Raw genomic sequence first — 26,091 nt, forward strand, 5'->3', positions numbered from 1 at the left:
ACATTTATGCTTTTGTTTCCCTTGCCTGGGGAGATATGTTCATGAAGAAGTCACTCATATTTATGTCCAAGAGATATTTGCCTATGTTTTTTCTAAGAGTTTTATGGTTTCATGACTTATATTCAGGTCTTTGAACCATTTCAAATTTACTTTTGTGTATGCTGTTAGAAAATAATCCAGTTTCATTCTCTTACATGTAGCTGTCCAGTTTTGCCAACACCAACTGTTGTAGAGGCTGTCATTTCCCCACTGTATGTCCTTGGCTCCTTTATCATATATTAATTGATCACACAGGTTTGCGTTAATATCTGGACTCTCTGTTCCACTGGTCTGTGGCTCTGCTTTTGGGCCAGTACCAAATTGTCTTGATTACTGTGGCTTTGTAGTAGAGCTTGAAGTTGGGTAACAAGATCCCCCCTGCTTTGTTCTTCCTTCTCAGGATTGCTTTGGCTATTCGGGGTCTTTTGTGGTTACATATGAATTTTAAAACTATTTGTTTCAGTTCGTTGAAGAATGCTGTTGGTATTTTGATAGGCATTGCATTGAATCTGTAGATTGCTTTAGGCAGGATGGCCATTTTGATGATATTAATTCTTCCTAGCCAAGAGCATGGGATGAGTTTCCATTTGTTAATGTTCTCTTTAATTTCTCTTAAGAGTGTCTTGTAGTTTTCAGGGTATAGGTCTTTCACTTCCTTGGTTAGGTTTATTTCTAGGTATTTTATTATTTTTGATGGAATTGTTTTCCTGATTTCTCTTTCTGCTAGTTCATCATTAGTGTATAGTAGAGCAACACATTTCTGTGTGTTAATTTTGTATCCTGCAACTTTGCTGAATTCCAATATTAGTTCTAGTAGTTTTGCAGTGCAGTCTTTAGGGTTTTTTATGTACAATATCATGTCATCTGCAAATAATGACAGTTTGACTTCTTCTTTACCAATCTGGATTCCTTGTATTTCTTTGTTTTGTCTAATTGCCGTGCCTAAGACCTCTAATATTATGTTGAATAACAGTGGGGAGAGTGGGCATCCCTGTCTTGTTCCTGATCTTAAAGGAAAAGCTTTCAGCTTCTCACTGTTAAGTATAATGTTGGCTGTACATTTGTCATATATGGCCTTTATTATGTTGACGCACTTTCCGTCTATACCCATTTTGTTGTGAGTTTTATCATGAATGGATGTTGAATTTTGTCAAATGCTTTTTCAGAATCTATGAAGGTGATCGTGTGGTTTTTATCCTTCTTTTTGTTGATGTGGTGGATGATGGTGATGGATTTTCAAATGTTGTACCATCCTTGCATCCCTGAGATGCATCCCACTTGATCATGGTGTATGATCCTCTTGATGTATTTTTGAATTCGGTTTGCTAATATTTTGTTAAGTATTTTTGCATCTTTGTTCATCAGGGATATTGGTCTGTAGTTTTCTGTTTTGGTGGGGTCTTTGCCTGGTTTTGGTATTAGGGTGATGTTGGCTTCATAGAATGAGTTTGGGAGTATTCCCTCCTCCTCTGTTTTTTGGAAAACTTTAAGGAGAATGGGTATTATGTCTTCTCTGTATGTCTGATAAAATTCCGAGGTAAATCCATCTGGCCCGGGGGTTTTGTTCTTGGGTAGTTTTTTGATTACCCCTTCAATTTCGTTGCTGGTAATTGGTCTGTTTAGATTTTCTGTTTCTTTCTGAGTCAGTCTTGGAAGGTTATATTTTTCTAGGAAGTTGTCCATTTCTCCTAGGTTTTCCAGCTTGTTAGCATATAGGTTTTCATAGTATTCTCTAATAATTCTTTGTATTTCTGTGGGGTCCATCGTGATTTTTCCTTTCTTGTTTCTGATTCTGTTGATGTGTGGTGATTCTCTTTTTCTCTTAATAAGTCTGGCTAGAGGTTTATCTATTCTGTTTATTTTCTCAAAGAACCAGCTCTTGGTTTCATTGATTTTTTTCTATTGTTTTATTCTTCTCAATTTTATTTATTTCTTCTCTGATCTTTATTATATCCCTCTGTCTGCTGACCTTAGGCCTCATTTGTTCTTCTTTTTCCAGTTTCAGTAATTGTGACTTTAGACTGTTCATTTGGGATTGTTCTTCCTTCTTTAAATAGGCCTGGATTGCTATATACTTTCCTCTTAAAACTGCCTTCACTGTGTCCCACGGAAGTTGGGGCTTTTTGCTTTTTTTTTTCATTTATCTCCATATATTGCTTGATCTCCATTTTAATTTGGTCGTTGATCCATTGATTATTTAAGGGCATGTTGTTAAGCCTCCATGTGTTTGTGAGCCTTTTTGTTTTCTTTGTAGAATTTATTTCTAGTTTTACACCTTTGTGGTCTGAAAAATTGGTTGGTAGAATTTCAATCTTTTGGAATTTACTGAGGCTCTTTTTGTGGCCTAGTATGTGGTCTATTCTGGAGAATGTTCCATGTGCACTTGAGAAGAATGTGTATCCTGCTGCTTTTGGGTGTAGAGTTCTGTGGATGTCTGTTCGGCCCATCTGTTCTAGTGTGTTGTTCAGTGCCTCTGTTTCCTTACTTATTTTCTGTCTGGTGGATCCATCTTTTGTAGTGACTGATGTGTTGAAGTCTCCTAAAATGAATCCATTGCATTCTATTTCCTCCTTTAATTTTGTTAGTATTTCTTTCACATATGCTGGTACTCTTGTATTTGGTACATACATATTTATAATGGTTATATCCTTGTATTGGACTGAGCCCTTTATCATTATATAATATCCTTCTTTATCTCTTGTTACTTTCTTTGTTTTGAAGTCTATTTTGTCTGAAACAAGTACTGCAACACCTGCTTTTTTCTCCCTATTGTTTGCATGAACTATCTTTTTCCATCCCTTGACTTTTTGTCTGTGTATGTCTTTGGGTTTGAGGTGAGTCTCTTGTAAGCAGCATATAGACGGATCTTGCTTTTTTATCCATTCTATTAGTCTGTGTCTTTTGATTGGTGCATTCAGTCCATTTACACTTATGGTGATTATTGAAAGGTATGTACTTATTGCCATTGCAGGCTTTAGATTTGTGGTTACCAAATGTTCAAGGGTAGCTTCTTTACTATCTAACCATCTAACTTAACTCACTTATTAAGCTGTTATAAACACAGTCTGATGATTCTTTATTTCTCTCCCTTCTTATTCCTCCTCCTTCATTCTTTATATGTTAGGTGTTTTATTCTGTACTCTTTTGTGTTTCCTTTGACTGCTTTTGTGAATAGTTGATTTTATTTTTTTGCCTTTAGTTATATTTGGTTGGTCTGCTTTCTTTGCTGTGATTTTATTTTCTCTGGTGACATCTGTTTAGCCTTAGGAGTGCTTCCATCTAGAGTAGTCCCTTTAAAATATCCTGTAGAGGTGGTTTGTGGGAGGCAAATTCCCTCAACTTTTGCTTGTCTGGGATTTGTTTAATCCCTCCTTCATATTTAAATAATAATCATACTGGATACAGTATATTTGGTTCAAGGCCCTTCTGTTTCATTGCATTAAATATATCATGCCATTCTCTTCTGGCCTGTAAGGTTTCTGCTCAAAAGTCTGATGATAGCCTGATGGGTTTTCGTTTGTAGGTGACCTTTTTTCTCTCTCTGGCTGCCTTTAATACTCTGCCCTTGTCTTTGATCTTTGCCATTTTAATTATTATATGTCTTGATGTTGTCCTCCTTGAGTCCCTTGTGTTGGGAGATCTGTGGGCTTCCATGGTCTGGGAGACTATTTCCTCCTCCAGTTTGGGGAAGTTTTCTGCAATTATTTCTTCAAAGACACTTTCTATCCCTTTTTCTCTCTTCTTCTTCTTCTGGTACCCCTATGCAAATATTGTTCCCTTTGGATTGGTCACACAGTTCTCATAATATTCTTTCATTCTTGGAGATCTTTTTATCTCTCTCTGCCTCAGCTTCTCTGTATTCCTGTTCTCTAATTTCTATTCCATTAGCAGTCTCTTGCACCTCATCCAGTCTGCTCTTAAGTCCTTCCAGAGATTGTTTTATTTCTGTATTCTCCCTCCTAACTTGATCCTTTAGCTCTTGCATATTTCTCTGCAGGTCCATCAGCATGGTTATGACCTTTATTTTGAATTATTTTTCAGGAAGATTGGTTTTATCTGTCTCCCCCGGTCTTCTCTCAGGGGTTGTCTGGGTAATTCTGGACTGGACCAAATTCTTCTGCTTTTTCATGGTGATAGAGGTAGTCATAGGCAGGTGGCACATGTGTCAGCTGGGAGAACAAAGTTCCTTCCTGCTTACTGGTTGCCCTGCCCCTCTCTGCTGCCTGTGTCAGTCACCCTCACACCAGGAGCAGCATCCTGGTTAATCCCCTGGTGGGGCAGCCCAGAATTCTGTGGGGAGAGGCAGGTGTGCTGGGTGTGCTCTCCTATGAGAACGGTGCCCCTCGTACCCTGTTCCAGCTTCCTCTCCCTGCACCAGGCAGCTGCGCACCAGCAGCAGCTCAGGGCGGCTGCTGTGGGTGCAGCTGCTCTCACGCTGCTCGGCTGCTGTAGTGGGGCCATGCCAGTGGGAGAATGAACAGCAGGCTGTTTATCGCCATGAGGGGTTTCAGAGCTGCGCTGTCTCTCAGGGGGCTGAGGCATCTGAAGCTCCTCAGAATTCCCAGCCTGCTGGGCTGAGTGTGCCGGGACAATTTCATCCAGCTGTGAGGCCCCTGTCCCTTTAGGACTTTCAAAAAGCCCTCACTTTTCTTTTTTCCCAGGGGAGCCAGCTGCGGTGACCTGCTCATAGATTTTACTTTCCCTAATATCCAGCACACCATGCAATGTGTGTCTATGCACCCAGTGCAGATTACTAGGGCTGGTTATTTACAGGTCCTGTGCTTCCACCCCCTCTCTTCTCCAACTCTTTTCCTCCCACTGGTGAGCTGGGGTGGGGGTAGCTCTTGGGTCCCACAGGTCCATGGCTTGTACCTTACCCCCTTCGTGAGATGACAAGTTCTCGCAGATGTAGATGTGGCCTGGCTATTGTACTGTATATTCTGGTCTCTCTTTTAGGAATAGTTGTATTGGTTGTATTTTCAAAAATATGTGTGGTTTTGGGAGGAGATTTCCACTGCACTACTCACACTGCCATCTTGGCTCCTCCTACACTGAAATTTTTTTTAAGTCCAGACCAGTTATTCTGTGGAACATTCTTCAATCTTGAGTTTATCTGATTACTTCCTGTTTATTCTTTCAGGCTCAACACCTCAGTGACACTGTGCCCTTGCTAGTGCACCTCAGCAGATGCTGCTGATGTCAGTTTGTTTCTATTGATGATTTTTGGTTAAGTAATTTCTTGGTTAAATATAGGCCAACAGATTTCTTCAAATTTAAAGGTGCATTTTTTCTTTGTAATTAGTTAAAAAACTATCTGGTGATACTTTGAAACTCTATGACTATTCTGTTTTGCAGGAGTCTTTACTCAGGAATTATAACATTTACCCAGGACTCTTGCCTCAACCAAATATTACTATGACTGTTATATAAGACTGCAACTATTCTTTAACTTCCATCATTCTATCTATGTTTATTAAGTTAGCATTCTTCTATAAAGAACTTCTTTTCCTTCTCCCTACCTCTACCCTTTATTGTTTTTTAGAATGGTTTCATGGGTTCTTTTATTAATTCAGTATGTTATAATGTCATCACTCAATTATTCATTTTGATGTTCAATTTGTTCCAAATCTGGCTGGTGAGGGTCCAATCAAAGTCCATTTGCAACAATGTTCTTATCTAATTTTGAGCTTTTCTAACTTTCTGGCACAAGATATTCCAGGATTACATTGCATTTTTCCTGCCATAGTCCTAGAATTGGCCATTGTTCTAAGAAGCCATGATTCCTTGAAATGTGATAGGGTGTTTAGAAAACAAGATATGGGAATTAGGTGTGCTCATTACTACTGGGGTATTATTGTTCTTTCATTGGACAGAGCAAGGAGCTGAGCAAGGAAATATATATATCATGAACTGGCATTTCTAAATTCAAATTTAGTATCAGTGTCACAATGTTCTTTCTCTTCTCCCATTCCATATTTGTATCTGCCTTCTCCCACAATGAGAACACTGATTCACAAACAACATTAATATATTCATTTGATCAACCCTATAATTCACAATAATTTGTTTTGGAGTTGCTATACCAATCCTACTACTTACCTCAGTGTCACTAAGTACAAACAAGATATCTTTCTAGTTCTTTTTGTGCTTAGAAGACACACCATTGAGGGTTACAACCAGCTACTAGGTTCCAAACTTTTTGGATTAATTCTTTTTTTCTTCTCTGTATTATGTTATCTATTTGATGCACAGTTACATTCATTTGTTTCTGTCCAAATCAATTATAGAAATTTTTCCTGTCTCTGTTGATTTAATAATATATTTTTGGATATGTATATCATAGCGTAGTTCAAAATTTGAAACTACATGAAAATCAACTCAGAAAAGCCCTATCCCCTATCCTGTCTAAACATTATACCCCATTCTCCACCATGCCCCATAAACAGCTGTTTTCATAACTTTCTGATGTATCTTTTTTATGTTTCTTTTTGCAAAAATAAGAATATACAGAATGGGAGAAAATGTTTACAACTCATATATCTAGCAATGTCTATTGTCTGTAATAGACAAAGAATTCTTACAACTCAACAATAAAAAGATGAGTAACCTAATTTAAAAAATGGACAAAGGATTTTAATAGTTCTTAAAGATGATAAACAAATGGCCAACAAGCACATGAAACAGTGCTTAACATCATTAGTTATAAGGGATTTGGAAAACAAACCACAAAGAAATATCTCTTCAAACCCATTAGGATGATGATTATAATTTATTTAAATGGAAAAAAAACAAGTGTTGGTGCAAATGTAGAGAAACTGGAAACCTTATACACTGCTTATGGGAAGGTACCATGGTGCAGCTACCATGGAAAAATAGTCTGGGAGGTTCTCAAAAAGCCAGAGAGATTTAACCACATGACCCAGCAACTTCCCTCCTAGGTATACACCCAAAAGAACTGAAAACATATATTCACCCAAAAGCAGGTACACTATGGTTTTGGTAGTATTATTTATAATAGCCAAATGTGGAGTAACTCAAATGTTCATCAGCAGATTGGATAAACAAAATGTGGTCCATCCATTCAGTGAAACAATATTCAGCCACGGAAAGGAACAAAATACAACTGCATGGCACAACATAGGTAAATCTTGAGAGCATCATACTTCTGTGAAAGAAGCCAGACAAAGGCGCACTGCATGATTCCATTAATATGAAATATGTAGAATAAGAAAATCCATAGAGACAGGAAGAAGATTAGTAGTTTCCAGAGCCTTAGGGGGTGTGGGGAGTGACTGCTAGAAGATAAGGGGTTTCTCTTTGGGATGGTGAAGTTCTGGAATTAGGTAGTATTAGTGGTTGCAGAACCTTGTGAATATAATAAAAACCACTCAATTGTACACTTTAAATTGGTGACTTTTACTGTATATGAATTACATCAATAAAAATAAAAGCATATCCTTTTCTTATATATTCAGCATCATCTGTTTTGTTTTACTTTTTCAATTAATATCCTGGAAATCAGTTCATCAAGATCTTTACTGTTCTCTTTTTACAGCATACTCATTATGTATAGCTTTTTCTATCAGTCTCCTATATGTGGGCATTTAAACTATTTTCAATAGTTTTCTATTATAAGTAATGCCACAGTGAATATTCGTTTATGTGTCTGTGTGTCATTGGAGGTGATTGTTACCCTTGTGTTAGGTGATGGTCTGGATGTGTATAAAGTTCTAAGTTGATGGCTTACTTTCTTTCAATAACAGCCCTTGATGCTATTATTCCATTTTCTTGTAGCCATTTCTATTTTTCTGATAAAAATTCTGCTGCCAGTTCAACTATTCTTCTGTGGGTAATCTTTCTCTGTGGTTGCTTTAGTATTTCCCGTCATCTTTGCTGTCTGCAACTTCCTGAGGTAGTTCTTCCTACTGCTTTAGAATCAGTTTCTTAAGTCTGAAGGATCATGGCTTTTATCAAGTCCAAAATTCTTAGCCTTTTTTTCTGAAGTTAGCTTTTTCTTTTGTTGTCTCTTTTTAGAACCTCTATTTAAATAAATTTTGGACCTTTTTAATTTACCTTACTTTCTCTTAGCCTTATTTTCATAATTTCTATCTATCTGTCTTTGCTTCATTTTGGGGAATTTCCTTGATCTCTCTTCCATTTAATTATTCCCACTTTAGCTCTGTCTTATCTGATGTTTATCCTCACCTTTGAATTTTTAATTCTGATGACTATGCTTTTCATTTATACAGGTTCTGTTTGCTATTTTTTAAATCTATCTTTTCTTTTTCATATTCTATTATTTTGTTAGAGTTTCCATTTTCTTCTTTTATGTTTAATAATTTCAAACTTTCTTATTTTATAGTCTCTTTCAAATTATTCCACTGTCTCAAGTTCAGGGATGTAAAGTTGTTTTTGAATATACTGACTCTTCCTAGTGGTGGCTGTATTTTGTGTGTGGATGAGCTCACCTTCACTAATAATTAATTCCTATATTTGTGGATTGTAGAAGTGTTATTATGGATTGTTTTTTCATCTGTTTGTGCCATTATTCCACTGCTTTCATTGCTCTGGAACTGGTTCAAATTAATTTTTCAGATAAAGGAGCCTGACTTTGTCTTTTTGATCTTTCTTATTTTCTACACATATTATCTTATTTTTTTGCCATATCAAGCTTAGCCCTGAATTTTAAATTTATTTCTTATATCCCACCTAGAATGTTATATGCTTATAGGAGAAATGGGTTCTGTAATAGCTCATTCTACCATGTAGCTAAAATCAGAAAATTTTAAATAGGTTCCTTTTTTTTATTATGGTAAAATATATATAACATAAAAATTTCCATTTTAGCCATTTTTAAGTATACATTCAGTGGCATTAATTATAGTCACAATGTGCAACCATCAGCAATATCTATTTCTCAAATGTTTTCATCACCATACAGAAACTTTATCTATTAAGTGATAGCTCCCCATTCCTTTCTCCACCCTGGTAACCTCTAATCTACCATGTCTCTAAGAATGTGCATATTTTAGATATTTCATATAAACAATATTTGTCATTTTGGGTCTGAATTTTTTCATTTAGCATAATGTTTTCAAGGTTTATCCACATTATAGCATATCTATCAGAGCTTCATTCCTGTTCATGGCTGAATACTATTCTCTTGCATGAATGTAGCACAACTAGTCTATGCATTCAACTGCTCATATGTGTGGATTGTTTCCAGCTTTGGGTGCAGTACTTAGCATTGCAATGAGCGTTCATTTACAAATATCTCCTATGATGTACACCTAGGAGTGGGATTGCTGTATTATCTGGTAATTCTATGTTTTTTAAATAAATTCTTAGCAAAATAAAATAAATCACAAAGATGTAGCATTCAAACAGCAGAGGTACTGAAGGTCTTATATCAACATGTGTCTATTCTGGTTAACATTTATGATACTCAGGGTTAAGACCAATACTTCCTAGCCCTGTAGTTGCTCAGTTCTTGTAGTTCATTGCTGAGCTGTGTGCATCCAATGTGATTTTTGATGAAACTAAAATAATTCAGCTGAGTGAGTGTTCATGTAGGTACTGCTTATTTTTTATTGTTATTTCAAGTGGGATACTTTTTGTTTGTTTGGAATTTGGTGTGATACTGGATTAATAGTCTACTCATTCCAGTTTCAATATATTATTTCCTGGTCTTTTAGATCACCACTGTGACTGCTATTTAGCTTTCCTTTACTTACCAAACATTTATTGATTTTCCACAATGTACTAGATCGTGTGATAGCAATGGGTCCCAGTCAGTAAAATATACAGAGAGAGAAGAGATTGCAGGGCAGTGTGGTGGGTGCTGTAATGGAGGAACATACGGAGTGTTCGTGGAGCTGAATTCCAAATCCAGAGGATGCCTGCTATGTGTCTAATACACTCTGCACTTTGTGCTGCAAAACACAAACACTCATTAATGTTCCAGGAATAATGGAAAATTCATTGCACAAGTGCACATGGAAATAGGAAGGCAGGATCTGGGGGAAGGTAAAGATCCAGGTAAAGATCTGCTTGATCAAGTTTCCCCTATGAACCTCATGCCCAGGCAACATTGGCAGATCCCTTCATAGACTGCTGGCCATATGCCCACCTGTGGTCCAGTCAGCTGTGACCAAAATGGGTGGGTCACTTGGAAGCAGCTCAGCAATTCAGATGGAATCACCCCTTAAAGGGTGTGGTGGACATGTCGAGATATTCTGATGCTTAGTCCATCTGGTACAACCAGCCATTGATAATCTGTTCCTTCCTTTAAAGCCTCTAGCAACTAGTCATCTGAAACTCATTACACCTAAACTTATGTCAGTAATTATCTCTCTTCTCCAAATCACTTTCAACATATTTTATATGTCAAAGGGGAAATCATATTATTTTATAAAACAATGCCTACTAAACATGTATTACTACATCTTCCCAAGGTATATAGAGCAGTAGGAAAAGACAACATTCCCAAGGGGACTCAGGGGAGAAAGAAATCATTTTTTGGATGCTTGGGAATGAAGAAGAAATAAGCCACATTGGAAAGACATGGGTTTAAGTCCCCTGCTTCCACAGATGTTCTTTCTACCAATGCAGGTAACATTAGAGTTCTAGAATGGTCTGTCAGGAGAGGAAAGTAAGGCCACATCTGACCACTACTCTGTTCAGGTAGACAGGGATATGAAATAGATTAGAAAGGCAACCCCTTTGGCTCTGCCTCCTGGCCCATTTTCTTCTTGGTTGCCTGAGGTTGTTTATTCCTGGAATTGAATATAAAAATAAATAGGGAATTTCTTGGGAATGGAAGAATCCAGGGGCAGAATGTTTTCAGACACAGCTTGACCCACATACTTCACTTCATCAGGCTAGGTTTCTTTCCATGTCTGGCCTTGCCATCCTCCAGTTTGGCTCCATTTTCAAGCAAGGTCTCAGGTGATGACCAGCTGGCCATCAGGAACTCCAGTCTTAAATCCTGCCTCAGCCACGGGATGGTGCCCCATCCCCTCCGTGCGTGATGCTGTCGACTGTTGTGAGGAGTGGCTGGTGGGGCAGTGTAGGTTGTGCTCATCCTAAGGAGCTTCCTTGATCTTCCTGTGTAGCCTCTGCTTGGACTGGTATGGCCACCTAGCAGCACAAGTTGACCTTTAATCCTTCAGTCTGTCCCTAGCTCTCCCAAAGATGATAGGCTAGGGAAACACCTAAGGGCAGGGGCTGTGTGTGTGGTGCCCAGAGTGCGGGATGCAGTGTCTTCTAGGTACCACATGTGTATAGATGGACCTATTCTATACATGCTGTGCAGTAGGAGGCTGTATTATTTCTAGGAATAAACAAATACATATTTTCTAGGGACAAATATTTTAAAATTCACTCAGGGAAGCTCAGTGATTGAAGAATCCTCTCTTGATTCATGTGCTCTACAGCTTTATCTTTTTGTATACCTCATTTGCATAAAGTAAGGTACCTCTTAATACATAAATCACATTTTGAATAAAAGTTAAATGCTACAGGAGTGAACCACCATCTTGAAACCATAAATGAGCAGGAGGGATCATTATGCATTTATGCCCCCAGGAAAGTGAACAAGTGAATACTTTGTAGGGCAAGAAGTAGAGGCCAAGAGTAAGGTTCATGTAAAATGTATAAAAATAATAAAAACAGTCATGGACTGGAAGGCCATCTGAAAGGACTCAACTTTTTGGTGATGCCACTGTGGAGTCATCATGCTGCTTTGCAGGGAGAACAATGACACAGTGTACAAATGGCTCCCCCCTCCTGCTGCCTCAGCAGGCAGTCGCATTATTTTTCAGGGGAATGTGCAGCGCTCTGTACCTCTGTTCTCTCTCCAGCACACAGAACTGCAGAAGAGAAAGAATCTGAACATTTCAGAGAGACAAAACAAAAGCAGATTATTCCTCTCTGCTGTCACATCACCACAGCACAATATTCTGTTCAAAAGTGTCTCTTGTGAGGCACATTTAAAAACCGGATTAGGTCTATAAAGGCTCTCTGTATTGGAGAATTTGCATGTGTAGGGAAAATAGTTGCATGTTGCTGAATATTGCCTGAAGAAGCTGGATTTTTCTGGCTGGGGAATATGTTTCCTTAGCATTCTGGAAAGTGCCTAAGCTTTCTGAGGTTACGAAAAGGTATTAGTGGACCATTCTGTTACATTGGTGCTACCTTCCTGGGCTGAAGCCTGCACGGCCTCTAAGCCTACCTTATATTCGAGTGGGGTTTTTTGCACAAACATGCAATCTAGGCACATCAGTTGAAAAGTGTAGAATTGGGCATCTCCATTTCCCAATTGCCCCACAGTCTGAGCCTATAGTAGTCCTCAGTGGTAGTTTTGAGAATGCAGGTCACCTGAAAGGCCAGTTCTTTGGCCCTTCTGCTTGAATAGCTGGTGAGTCTTCCTTTTGCATCCATCATGTTCACTTATCCAGAAAAATTGATTATTCAGATCATTAAATTACCAATTAGTCTGGATAACCGACATCCCACCATACTGCATCAATGTGACACCTGCTGTGGGGCGCAGTGGGCTTCTTCTCCAGCACCCCAGGGCTCCTCTGCTCAAGTTCACACACATGTGCTCTTGGCTTTCTGCTCTCCTCACTGACTGGTTTGCAAGGCCCTTCCAAGGGGGCACCTGGGACTCTGTGCCAGCTCTGTTTTGTGAAGCTAGCATGGCCCAGCCCAGGAGCATTCTGTGAAGCCTGGGACAAAAGTTGAATGACACATACACAAAACATATCAGCTTGAATGCACAGGCTGTGACAGGAGGAGTTGGATTTCAAACTATGCTTATCTGGAAGCCAAGTCTACCCTCCTCATTAAGGAAAATGGCAGCAACAGAAATGAGGAAACTTACCCAAGTCTTCTAGCTGGTAAGGGCCCAGGCCAGCCAGTTCTTCACTGGACCACTGTTTAGTCTCTAGTTCTGTATCAGGTGTTGGAGGCCATGCAAATGAGCAAGACGAGTCAGGAGCCAGCCCTGCCCTGGAGAAGCTGAAGGGGAAATTGTAAATTCCCCGCCCATGGTATATGTTTGTAATGTGGTGCAGGGTGTAAATGGAGACCTGACAGGGTTGGAGTAAGAGCCTGTCTGGCTACGGGGAGTTCTGAGATGCACCTTGAAAGATGGGCAGAGGCAGAGATTTGGAGATGAGGAGAACATCCAGGCCAGGGGTTCCTGTGAACAAGAGACTGGGGTGGAGGTGAGTGGGGAAGCGACCCTTTTCCCTGGGCACAAGCAGCACAAAGTAATATGAAGACAAGCCAGGTGTCAGAGGAGCAGGGATGGAGCTGGAAGTGCATCCTGGGCCAACACAGGTCTCTGTGATGGGGTCTGTTTCAGGAAGATGCATCTCTATGTGGAGAAGTTGCTGGAGGATCAGCTTCCAAATGGTGTTGCACAGGCCATGGAAAAGGAGGCTGCCTTTGCTCCTTCAGGTTCTGCATGCATATACTAATGTGCCTACTGTGAATTCTAAGAGGGAGAGTTCCTAAGTTTATTGACCACAAAACCTCTTTTTCACAGTTGCTGGTGTTTGGTGGCCCTTAGTGTCTCTGCATGAATAAATGAGCAAGTACACCACCAGTATTCCAGAACAGGGTATGAGGAGTACCACATGCTGGGAGGGCCTGGAGCAGAGGAGAGCCCAGTGACAGGCTCTAACCATCCAGGAGGGTGACACTCAAGCTAAGCTTCTCTGGGCTGAAGGCAGAAAGCCAGCCTTTGCCCACTGACCTCCCCCACCCCCACCTCCGCCCCAAGCCCCTCCCCACCAGCAGCCCTCAGGGGAACTGGCCTCTGGCTTTCCTGTCCCTGGGCCTTTTCATACTGTCTGTTCACTGAGCTCCTCCAGTGAGGAGGCACCCAAAGGCCTCCAGACATTGTAAGGATGCAAGAGGGGAAGAAACCTGAGGGCCTTGGCCACCCGGTAGACAGAGGGAACCTGACTTCCTGACTTGTGAGAGAAAGATGAGGCTCTTTTACCAAAAGCCACTGTACCTGCACCATCTGCTGCCCGGAGGTGCAGGAACTTCTGAATGAGGGCTCTAGGCGGGCTGCAGGAAGAGGGCACACAAGAGGCAGGAGAGCTCTGCTGCTTGCTTCTTACCACTCCCCCTGGCCCTACATGGGATCTGTGCTCCCATGGAGGCACAATAATGAAGGGAGTGGGGCCGAGCTGCCCAGGACGTCGGACCCTCAGGGCATCCCTGAGCAAACTCTTGCCACTGGTTCAGGGGCAGCCCAGTTCTCTAAGCTGCTCCCTCTGGCCTCCTCTAGGCTCAGGTCCTTTGTCACCCCTCCTCTGACCTTTCTCTTCTACCTCAGCTCTTCCGGCTCTCATTTCCTCTGGAATGTGTCACTACCACAGTGATGTCCTTCCCTCATTAAACCCTCAGCTCCTGAAATCTGCTTGAGAAAATTCACTCGTGGCTTCTATATGTCCATCCATTCCTGGCACCTCTGTGTAAGAGTTGCCTGACACAGCTGCTCTGGGTAAGAGGGAGGCTGCCCTCTGCCCACCTCCCCTTGATGCCCCCTCAGGAGTTCTCCCAAGTCTTTTGTTCACTAATCTCCTGATGCACAGTCTTAGGATCACAGGAGGCACAGTGGTAAGACCTGAAGGGTGCCTGACCTGCCCCCATCACATATCTGGTTCAGTGGCAGCACTGGGACCAAGTGGAGCCCAGTGTCTTTTCTACTGTACCATATACCCTTCCTTGACGCTGGCTGTTCTTCTCAAAGCTTCCCACTTTCTTAGAAGGATAGGAGAGACTGCCCAGATGTTGAAGAAAGGTAAAGAGCAATTCCAAAGGCCATTACTGGTGGGAGCTTTGCCTTTTGCATTTAGTGAAAGTCCATTTGCAGATTTTCCTCATGCCTGGTTTAAAGTGTGCACATTACACAGCTCATTTATGCCTTTATCATAATTAGGCACAAGTTGCTGTTGCAAGTTGCTATCTGCATCATTATCGTGTTTGCTTTTTCTCCATTCCTGCTCATCTTCTTATACTATTTTGTCTTACTGGCTTCATGTCAAATCTTTTAAATATTTATAAAATTCTGCTTTCTGAGATCAAGGGAGGAGGCAAAGATGGCTATGTCAAAAATTCGAGGAAAACGAAATGTGTATACACATGTATTCATACAGAGAAACTGCATTGAAATAACAGCGAGGTTGTGGCAGAAAGGGAAAACCTAAGATGATCGGCTTAGAGGGTTTTCATGTTACTAGAACGCAGAAATGGCATGTCTGCAGCTGCTTCACAAACACGGTCTAATTGCTGCAGCTATTTTCACAAATAACGTTTAGACGACTCAGGCAGGAAGTTCAAAGGCTTCCTCTTGCTCATGCACAGTAGTCTCTTCCAACTCTCGTTTCTTAAAAATGGTTTGTTGCTGGAGGACAGAGTGACAGCCACAATGACAGAGGCTGGAAGCAGCTCCAGAGAAGCCAGCACAGCCCAAGGGCAGTTAAAAGCTAGATGAAACATTAAGAAAACATCCATAGAATTTAACTGGTTAATTTACTTTTTGAAAATTTAAATGAGACCTTTGCAATCATTTGAACTTCAAAAAAAAAAATCACTTCAAGTCTCCAGAAGTGAGTATGTTCTGGGGTCTCTGTGACTGGGGAACCGGAACTCATTGTACATGGGTGTTGGGAACATGGATGCAGGTGTCAAGCTTGAACTGTCAGGCTTGATCCTCCAGTCAAGTTTGTAAGGCACATTTCTCTTAAAAATTTCAGTCTCTGATTATGCACCTTTACGAGCCCTGTGTTGGGAGCTTTGGGCTAGTCCTTAGGAGCACCACGGTCAGAATATTTTTCAGGTAACAGAATTGATTTAGGAATGCTCAGGCCGTGGCAGGACGAAACTACCCAGCATCTCCCCCATCGTCACCATCTCTGGCAAAGCCAGGTAGCTGCAGCAATGGGGAAAGGACCCAGGTGGGATAGGGAAGTTTTTGTATTGGGGTACACATGACAGCATGGATTCTAGCCAAGCACCCTCTAGAGCCAGTTTCAAGTATGGAACCTGACAAAGTGACCTCAGAAGCTTGGTATTGAGCCACAGTTCAATTCTTTGGTTCCCACACTCTGTATGCACCTTCTACCCAGAACATTCTACCAAAAGTCTGGCTTAGACAGGTGCGTGTGGGGTAACTATTCACTCTGTAATGTTTAGATATTTTACTTTATTTTCCTCCTGCCACTTGCCTGTTTCTGTATCCTTTACCATCTCCATTAAATGGGAGGAGAGCTTAACCTCTGAGAAGGCTATCTTGTTACTTTTTAGTGTTCTGGTAGAAAAGGGATAGTTTGTATCCCTACTGCTTTGGTCTTTAAAGACAATTGAAAATGGACTGCTCATTTCTGCTACAGGCAAACCAGTGATTCTTAGCAGTTCCTAAGTAAGGTTTAACATGGCCTCATATAATTTCTTACAGACTGGCTCCAGATTATTCATATTTTCCTGTATTATATACTTTGCCTATGTGTGTATATCTATGTGGTATATGTGTATGTGTGTGCATTGCATTTCTAAGAAAAATACTAAGTAGGAATTTCTTTACTGAATAATTAGTAATTAGAGAAATTTAGCAATATTCCTCCCAAATTCTGCATGCTTCATATTACCTTCCATCTGACAGTAGAGGAAAAGTTATAGATGATGAAAGATAGATAGTAGATAATTAGATTTGAACTTCTGCAATTCCTGCAATTCTTGCTTCATTTCCTGTGCACTTGCTATATACAGTTTCTCACCATGCCTGAGTACTAGACAGCACTTTACCATTTGTAGGACTCTTCTAGGATGCAAAGCTCACAAACCTAAAATATATCTCCATCTAAAAATGCTACTCATCCCTTAACAAACTGACCTCAGCATGATCAGTTGTTTTCTATGAAATGAATCCTGAAGTAGTATAAAAAATTCAGTCTGTTGCATGTATAACACATAGTCAAAATTATTTTTAGGCTTATCATTTTGAATCTAACTTGGCAATAAATGAAAATCAATCACTTGGTAGAGTAAGTCTCTGATTTCTATCCATTCTCTCAGGGACAACTGCCTCTATTTCCAAGTCACCATTCTTCATGCATTCAGCTAATATTTACTGAACCTCTGTTTTCTTTTGGGAGTTATGCATGACAGGAAGGTGGCTTCAACATGAAATGTCCAGCTATGAGGGTTTCTCTCCCTTAATTGATGGGAAGTATCCTTGTAGCCAGGATGTAAGAAAGCATGTGACAGACTGCGTAAGGCCAGAGTTCAGTTCTTTGGGATCTCAGAGCAGAGAGAGTCTCCCTGTGGCAGGGACACTGTGGGAGTTAGCATTTGAACCAGACCCCGAGGGGTAGGTGGAGATGGTAATAAGGAAGGTGGGTATGTATGTGGGAGGGTGGTCAGGAAATCCTGGCTCTTGTTTGAGTAAAGCTAGACTCCTCAAGCAGGCTTAGAGGAACTTCCTATAGGACCAACTGTCAAATTGAAAACACAGATCATGTCTTTTACTTCCAGAGCTCTGAAGAAGGAAACCCTAAAGCATCCTGGATGTAATTTTGATTGCTAACAGGCTTATCTCAAAGTTACTTTAAACACACACACACACACACACACACACACACACACACACCTCTTCCTGCACTCAGGGCTGGTGGGCACTTTTGAAAGATGAGAAGATTTAGGGCTCATAGGTTCTGATCAAACTCGTAATTAAGCAGAAACACCTTCTGTTGCAGTTCTGGTTTTCTGTTTCAGGACCCAAGGAAGTAAATTTCATGGCCTCATGCAGAATTCATTTTTGCTGGAGTCCCCTGCTAGGCTGACTGGGGTGTCCCAGCAGTAGTGTGGGCCACATGTCTCCCATCTCCACACCACAGTATTTTGTAATACTCGGGAACCATCAGTGTGTCACTCAAGTCTGTCAGCAAGAAATTACATCGGATGGCAAGTTCTGTTGAAAGCCTTTCTCTTGTAGCTGGTCTGATTTGTCCTCCGGTAATTTTCCACATGCATGGTTTCTCCTACTCTCTTCTCCTCATGAACACGTCCACACCACTTACAGAGCTGTATTTCACTTCTCAGATTGATCTGTTGGCATAGAATTGTTCTTCTATCTTTTATTATTATAACACTCAATGCAATCATCATTAGCCCATTAACTCATAACTATTACCATCATTGCTAATATAATGACTATTAGCTAAATATGAATAATTCATGCTATCACTAATATAACTACTATTATTAACTACATCCCATCTCACATAATCTGTCTTTTGCTGTCTCATCTCCCTCTGCTTCCCTTTGCCTTCTCCCTGCCTTATGTTGCAAACCAGACAACCTAGTATTCCTGACAGACCCTAAGAGCAAGGCTTCTCTCCATGGGCTGTAATGAATGTGTGCAGTGAGCAGTTCATTCATCTGCAGAGACAAGACCTAGGGTGATTGCTGGTCTTGTGGTTTGTGTGGATGTACCAATATTGCTCTTGCTTTAAGTTAGATTCTGCCTTTCCTAATTCCATAAGCCTACCTAATGTCCCAGGTCAAGAATCAGAGATAGGTCACATGCTCTGCCCTCTCCATGCATCCAGTGATAACAGATGGCAACTGGAGGGGAAGGAGAGTAGGAGTTGGAGAGACTAAAGTTACTCTCTTACTGCTGGTAAACTGAAAGAGTTAGTGGAAAGCAGTGATTATATCAAGGCATGGACTAAAATATTATCATGCATTTGATGCTCCACAGAATCTATTTCTAAGAGCCTCAGCTCTTAGAGCACTTAAAGATTCTGTCTTAGCAACTGTGTATTGTCGTGCTGGGCCCCATGGGGTGGTTAACAGCTGCTAGCTTGGAGGAACCTACAGTCTCAGTGGGGTCTATATGGTGTGACTCATTAGGACCTGCAACATATCAGAGGCTGCACAAGTCACAGGCTGCACTGGCAGCTCACAGCTCAGACAGATGTGAACCTCAGGGAGGTCACAGTCCTCTGAGGGAGACAAACAAAACAACAATTAGAGATGTGACCAGTGCCACTGACCACGAGTGAGCACAGGAGCCGTGGGTCACAGAGGAGACACGAGCTCTGGGAAAGCTTTACAGAGGACTGATTCTTTGAGAATGCCGAGGATGCAGGTAAGAGCATAGGTGAGAGGGCAGGGCAGGCAAACAGCCCAGGAGTGGCAATGACCTGTGCTTTGTGGCCTATTTGTGTTCTGGGAAGTGGTGGAACATGGGTCTCAGGGTCAACAGGGGAAGATCATGCTGTCCAAACTTGTAGATTTTTTTCTGTGGGTCATGGTAATTTACTAGCGATTTTACACCTAGGCATGTTTAGGGAGATCCCTCTGGCTGCAGTGTGTGGGCCAAGTGGAAGGAAGCCTTTTGAGGTGTCAGATGAGGTGTCATAAGAACTCAGACTCAAAGAGTGGCAGTGAGGGTGGTGAGATGTAAACTCACTTGTGAGTTTGGGGAGATCGTAGAATCAACATATGTCAATTTATGGGGCGGAAGATAGGGGAGTGGCTTCTCTGACTTTCATGTTTCTTGACTGAGTGCCTCGCTGGGCTGGGGGGGGATGTTTGCAGAGGTCAGGATTTCACAGGGAGCAGCTGCAGATGGGAAGAGCAGGAAAAAAAGACAAGACAGTAAATTCTGCTTTTATACACTGCATTTTAGATGTCAAGATAGAAATTTCCAGAAAACAAACTAGCACTTAAGCTAGAGATAGAAATTTGGAAGTATCTGGGGTACAACTGTAGTTACTCACTCTTCCTTGGTACTAGGTAAGCTCTTTTCATTTGAAGACGCAAATCTTTGTTCATACCATGGGGTGTCTTCCACCTGGTTAATTCAAGTGATGTTTTTCTCTCACTGACTATCTTCACCTCTGGGACCCCTGTTGTGCTCACACTGACTCACTTGGATTGGTCTTGCGTTTTGCTTACCCTCTCATCATAGCTCATGTAGTCTGTTTCCTCTGATTTCTAGAAGAAACTCATTACTTTAGGATGGGTTTTGATGGCCTCACACAAAAAAGCCCAAGAAGAGGGTAGACAGACAATGTGTGAAGGAAGGACAAACCAGTATTAAATAGTGAAGAAAGAGAATAAATAATAGTAGAAAGCAATAGATGGTGTCAAAAATTTACAGTGTAAAGCAGATGCTCTGGAGTTACTTTATGAAAAGATAGAAGGGTATGTTGGATAGTAAAAGAGGCTTTGGACAGTAACTCGAGTGCCTTCTCTGTGCCGGTCCCAGGCCCTGGGGCACAAAAATGAGTAAGTACCACCCCTGTCCTCAGGTGATGGGAATACAAAGTTTATTTTTCTTTCTTTATACTGTGTGTATGTGTCTATGTGGTATGTGTATATGTGTGTGCATTACATTTCTAGGAAAAATACTAAGTAGCAATTTCTTTTTTATAAAAATAATAGATGTTATTTGTAGAAAAGTTAGAAAATACAGATAAGCAGAAAAAAAATCCACAACTCAAAATTCTGTAACCCAGACTCATGATTGTTAACATTTTCATGTGTTTCATATAAATAAAAAATAAACATTCTAACAAAATGGGATTATACTCCACATACTATTTTGTAAACTTTATCATTTAATAATTTGTTATTTCTGTAATATCAACTATTTACCTACTATGTCATTTAAAATAGCTGCCTAGTTTCATTTTTTAAGTGAACTTTAAATTTATCAACCACACTTCGAATCGTTGGACATTTAGATAGTTCCCAGATTTTTACCACTATAGACAGAATGATGAATATCTTTTTAGCGACATCTATGTGAATATCAAAATTATTTCTTTATAATAAATTCCTAGAAGTGGAACTTTAATGTTAAAAGGTGTTCTGGTTGAGTTTTTAGTTACAAAAAATAGACACCCATACAAGCCTGCAAGCTCAGGGAAGGGGACTCATGAGCAGAAGGAAATGAGGGGACCTCATGCAGCTCAGGACTCATGAGCAGAAGGAAATGAGGGGACCTCATGCAGCTCAGGAACGAGGAACCACCAGGCCTCTGGAGAACCTGGGAACACAAACTCCCTGATTCAAAGGCACTTTTCCAGCCACTCAGGAGCTATGCAGCCTGTCGCCTTTGCTCCCAAGGCCTCTCTGCTCCCTGCTCTTCACCAGCCTGTTGTGCTGATTTTTGCTGCCGGACTCAGCTGTGTCACAGCCACTCAGCCAGTGACTCACAGTCATCTCTGTCTCTAGTAAAACCCTTGAGAAGGCGAGTCTGATGGACAGATTCCTACCGGTCATGAGTCCTGCCAGTTAACTTTGGGCAGCCCTGGCTTTGGGGATTGAGAGTGGCGTTCTGTCAGCCATGTACTAGTGAGAGCTGCCTACAGGCCTCTCCCCAGCTCTGAATCAGTGGCGTCACATGTGTAGATTGAAATCTGGCATGGTGGGTGATGGGCAGATACAGTGGAGCAGGGCGGTTGTTACATGTTTATGAGAAAACCACTGGGTGTCACATGGAACAAATGCTCAGACGCCTTGAAGAGGAAGTATGGCCAGTGATTGACTCATTAGAGTAAGTGTGATGCCATTTAATTCCATTAAAACTCTGTAAATGTTATTCATTCTGTTATAGCATTCCATATCATAGAGAAATCTGGAGTTTTTTGGTTTTCTTTTGGCTGATACCTTGTTTATCTATCTGGATTCTTATAACTTTTATATCCATGAAGCTCAAACATTTTCCTGGGGTATGACTATAGTTGCTCACTATTTCTTGGTCCTCAGTGAGCCCTTTTTACCTGAAGATGCAAATCTTTGTTCACGTCACGGAATTTTTTCCCATTGTTAGTTGAGTGATGTTTTTCTCTCACTGACTATTTCACCTTCTGGAATTCCTGTCATGCTCACACTGACTCACTTGAATCTGTCTTCCATTCACTTATCCTCTCATCATAGCTCATTTAATCTGTTTCCTCTGAATTCTAGGAAATGTTTTCAAATCCAGGCAAACTCGCTGATTTGATTTTATGCACTTTCCAATTTGTTCTTCAGCGCACCTGTGGCATTTTTTTTTGGTATCATTAATCTACAATTGCATGAGGAACATTATGTTTACTAGACTCCCCCCTTCACTAAGTCCCCCCACAAACCCCATTACAGTCACTGTCCGTCAGCATAGTAAGATGCTATAGAATCACTACTTGTCTTCTCTGTGTTGCACAGCCCTCCCCATGCCCCCCCAAATTATACATGCTAATCATAATGCTCCCTTTCTCTTTCCACACCCTTATCCCTTCCTTCCCACCCATCCTCCCCACTCCCTTTCCCTTTGGTAACTGTTAGTCCATTCTTGGGTTCTGTGATTCTGCTGCTCTTTTGTTCCTTCAGTTTTTCTTTGTTCTTATACTCCACATATGAGTGAAATCATTTGGTACTTGTCTTTCTCTGCTTGGCTTATTTCACTGAGCATAATACCCTCTAGCTCATCCATGTTGTTGCAAATGGTAGGATGTTTTCTTCTTATGGCTGAATAATATTCCATTGTGTATATGTACCACATCTTCTTCATCCATTCATCTACTGATGGACACTTAGGTTGCTTCCATTTCTTGGCTATTGTAAATAGTGCTGTGATAAACATAGGGGTGCATCTGTCTTTTTCAAACTGGGCTGCTGCATTCTTGGGGTAAATTCCTAGAAGTGGGATTCCTGGGTCAAATGGTATTTCTATTTTGAGCTTTTTGAGGAACCTCCATACTGCTTTCCACAATGGTTGAACTAATTTACATTCCCACCAGCAGTGTAGGAGGGTTCCCATTTCTACACAACCTCGCCAACATTTGTTGTTGTTTGTCTTTTGGATGGTGGCAATCCTTACTGGTGTGAGGTGATATCTCATTGTGGTATTAATTTGCATTTCTCTGATGACAAGCGATGTGGAGCATCTTTTCATGTGTATCTTGGCCATTTGACTTTCTTCTTTGGAGAACTGTCTGTTAAGCTCCTCTGCCCATTTTTTAATTGGATTATTTGCTTTTTGTTTGTTGAGGTGTGTGAGCTCTTTATATATTTTGGATGTCTACCATTTATTGGATCTGTCATTTATGAATATATTCTCCCATACTGTAGGGTACCTTTTTGTTCTGTTGATGGTATCCTTTCTGTACAGAAGCTTTTAAGGTTAATATAGTCCCACTTGTTCATTTTTGCTATTGTTTCCCTTGCCCTGAGAGATATGTTCATGAAGAAGTCACTCATGTTTATGTCCAAGAGATTTTTGCCTATGTTTTTTTCTGAGAGTTTTATGGTTTCATGACTTACATTCAGGTCTATGATCCATTTCAAATTTACTTTTGTGTATGGGGTTAGACAATGATCCAGTTTCATTCTCTTACATGTAGCTGTCCAGTTTTGCCAGCACCAACTGTTGAAGAGGCTGTCGTTTCCCCATTGTGTGTCCATGGCTCCTTTATCATATATTAATTGACCATATATGTTTGGGTTAATGTCTGGTGTCTCTATTCTGTTCCACTGGTCTGTGGCTCTGTTCTTGTGCCAGTACCAAATTGTCTCAATTACTGTGGCTTTGTAGGAGAGCTTGAAGTTGGGGAGCAAGATCTCCCCCACTTTATTCTTCCTCCTCAGGATTTCTTTGACTATTCGGGGTCTTTGGTGGTTCCATATGAATTTTTTAACTATTTGTTCCAGTTCATTGAAGAATGCTGTTGGTAATTTGATAGGTATTACATTGAATCTCTGTATTGCTTTGAGCAGGATGGCCGTTTTGACTATATTAATTCTTCCTAGCCAAGAGCATGGGATGATTTTCCATATTTTAGTGTCTTCTTTAATTTCTGTTAAGAGTGTCTTGTAGTTTTCAGGGTATAGGTCATTCACTTCCTTGGTTAGGTTTATTCCTTGGTATTTTATTCTCTTTGATGCAATTGTGAATGGAATTGTTTTCCTGATTTCTCTTTCTTTTAGTTCATTGTTAGTGTATAGGAAAGCCACAGACTTCTGTGTATTAATTTTGTATCCTGCAACTCTGCTGAATTCCGATATTAGTTCTAGTAGTTTGGGAGTGGAATCTTCAGGGTTTTTTTTTATGTACAATATCATGTCCTCTGCAAATAGTGACAGTTTAACTTCTTCTTTACCAATCTAGATTCCTTGTGTTTCTTTGTTTTGTTGAACTGCCATGGCTAGGACCTCCAGTACTATGTTGAATAACAGTGGGGAGAGTGGGCATCCCTGTCTTGTTCCCGATCTCAGAGGAAAAGCTTTCAGCTTCTCGCTGTTCAGTATGATGTTGGCTGTGGGTTTATCATATATGGCCTTTATTCTGTTGAGGTACTTGCCCTCTATACCCATTTTGTTGAGAGTTTTATCATGAATGGATGTTGAATTTTGTCAAATGCTTTTTCAGCGTCTGTGGAGATGATCATGTGGTTTTTGTCCTTCTTTTTGTTTATGTGGTGAATGATATTGATGGATTTTCGAATGTTGTACCATCCTTGCATCCCTGAGATGAATCCACTTGGTCATGGTGTATGATCCTTTTGATGTATTTTTGAATTCAGTTTGTGAATATTTTGTTGAGTATTTTTGCATCTACATTCACAGGGATACTGGTCTGTAATTTTCTTTTTAAGTGGGGTCTTTGTCTGGTTTTGATATTAGGGTGATGTTGGCTTTATAGAATGAGTTTGTGAGTATTCCCTCCTCTTCTATTTTTTGGAAAACTTTAAGGAGAATGGGTGTTATGTCTTCTCTGTATGTCTGATAAAATTCCGCGGTGAATCCATCTGGACCGACGGTTTTGTTCTTGGGTAGTTTTTTGATTACTGCTTCAATTTAGTTGCTAGTAATTGGTCTGTTTAGATTTTCTGTTTCTTCCTTGGTCAGTCTTGGAAGGTTGTATTTTGCTAGGAAGTTATCCATTTCTTCTAGGTTTTCCTGCTTCTTAACATATAGGTTTTCATAGTATTCTCTAATAATTCTTTGTATTTCTGTGGGGTCCATTGTGATTTTTCCTTTCTCGTTTCTGATTCTGTTGTGTGTTGATTCTCTTTTTCTCTTAATAAGTCTGGCTAGGGGGTTACCTATTTTGTTTATTTTCTCAAAGAACCAGCTCTTGGTTTTATTGAGTTTTTTTCTATCATTTTACTCTTCTCAATTTTACTTATTTCTTCTCTGATCTGTATTATGTCCCTCCTTCTGCTGACCTAGAGCCTCATTTGTTCTTCTTTTTCCAGTTTCAATAATTGTGACTTTAGACGGTTCAGTTGGGAATGTTCTTCCTTCTTTAAATAGGCCTGGATTGCTATATACTTTCCTCTTAAAACTGCTTTCACTGTGTCCCACAGAAGTTGGGGCTTTGTGTTGTTGTTGTCATTTGTTTCCGTATATTCCTTGATCTCTATTTTAATTTGGTTGTTGATCCATTGATTATTTAGGAGCATGTTGTTAAGCCTCCATGTGTTTGTGAGCCTTTTTGTTTTCTTTGTACAATTTCATACCTTTTTGGTCTGAAAAGTTGGTTGGTAGAATTTCAATCTTTTGGAATTTACCTAGGCTCTTTTTGTGGCCTAGTATGTGGTCTATTCTGGAGAATGTTCCATGTGCACTTGAGAAGAATGTATATCCTGTTGCTTTTGGATGTAGAGTTCTGTGGATGTCTATTAGGTCCATCTGTTCTAGTGTGTTGTTCAGTGCCTCTGTGTCCTTACTTATTTTCTGTCTGGTGGATCTGTCCTTTGGAGTGACTGGTGTGTTGAAGTCTCCTAAAATGAATGCATTGTATTTTATTTTCTCCTTTAATTCTGTTAGTATTTGTTTCACATATGCTGGTGCTCCTGTATTGGGTGCATTTATATTTATAATGGTTATATACTCTTGTAGGATTGACCCCTTTATCATTATATAATGTCCTTCTATATCTCTTGTTACTTTCTTTGTTTTGAAATCTATTTTGTCTGATACTAGTACTGTAACACCTGCTTTTTTCTCCCTGCTGTTTGCATGAAATATCTT

General features: G+C 40.4%; 1 protein-coding gene across 11 annotated transcripts in view; it reads left to right on the forward strand.

The window, feature by feature from the left end:
• SDK1 (sidekick cell adhesion molecule 1) overlaps positions 1-26,091 on the forward strand; it is a 1,045,458-nt gene that overhangs the window by 725,110 nt on the left and 294,257 nt on the right. The window contains exon 1 of one of the 11 annotated variants that reach the window (XM_037008161.2): positions 18,485-19,213. The exons of the other annotated variants lie outside the window; for them this stretch is intronic. The gene's annotated coding sequence lies outside the window, so the exon portion shown is untranslated. Of the gene's footprint in view, positions 1-18,484; positions 19,214-26,091 lie in introns of those variants that run through there. 11 annotated transcript variants of the gene reach the window in all.

The sequence above is a fragment of the Manis javanica genome, chromosome 10 (assembly GCF_040802235.1).
Source record: "Manis javanica isolate MJ-LG chromosome 10, MJ_LKY, whole genome shotgun sequence".
In the NCBI taxonomy this organism is placed as follows: Eukaryota; Metazoa; Chordata; class Mammalia; order Pholidota; family Manidae; genus Manis; species Manis javanica.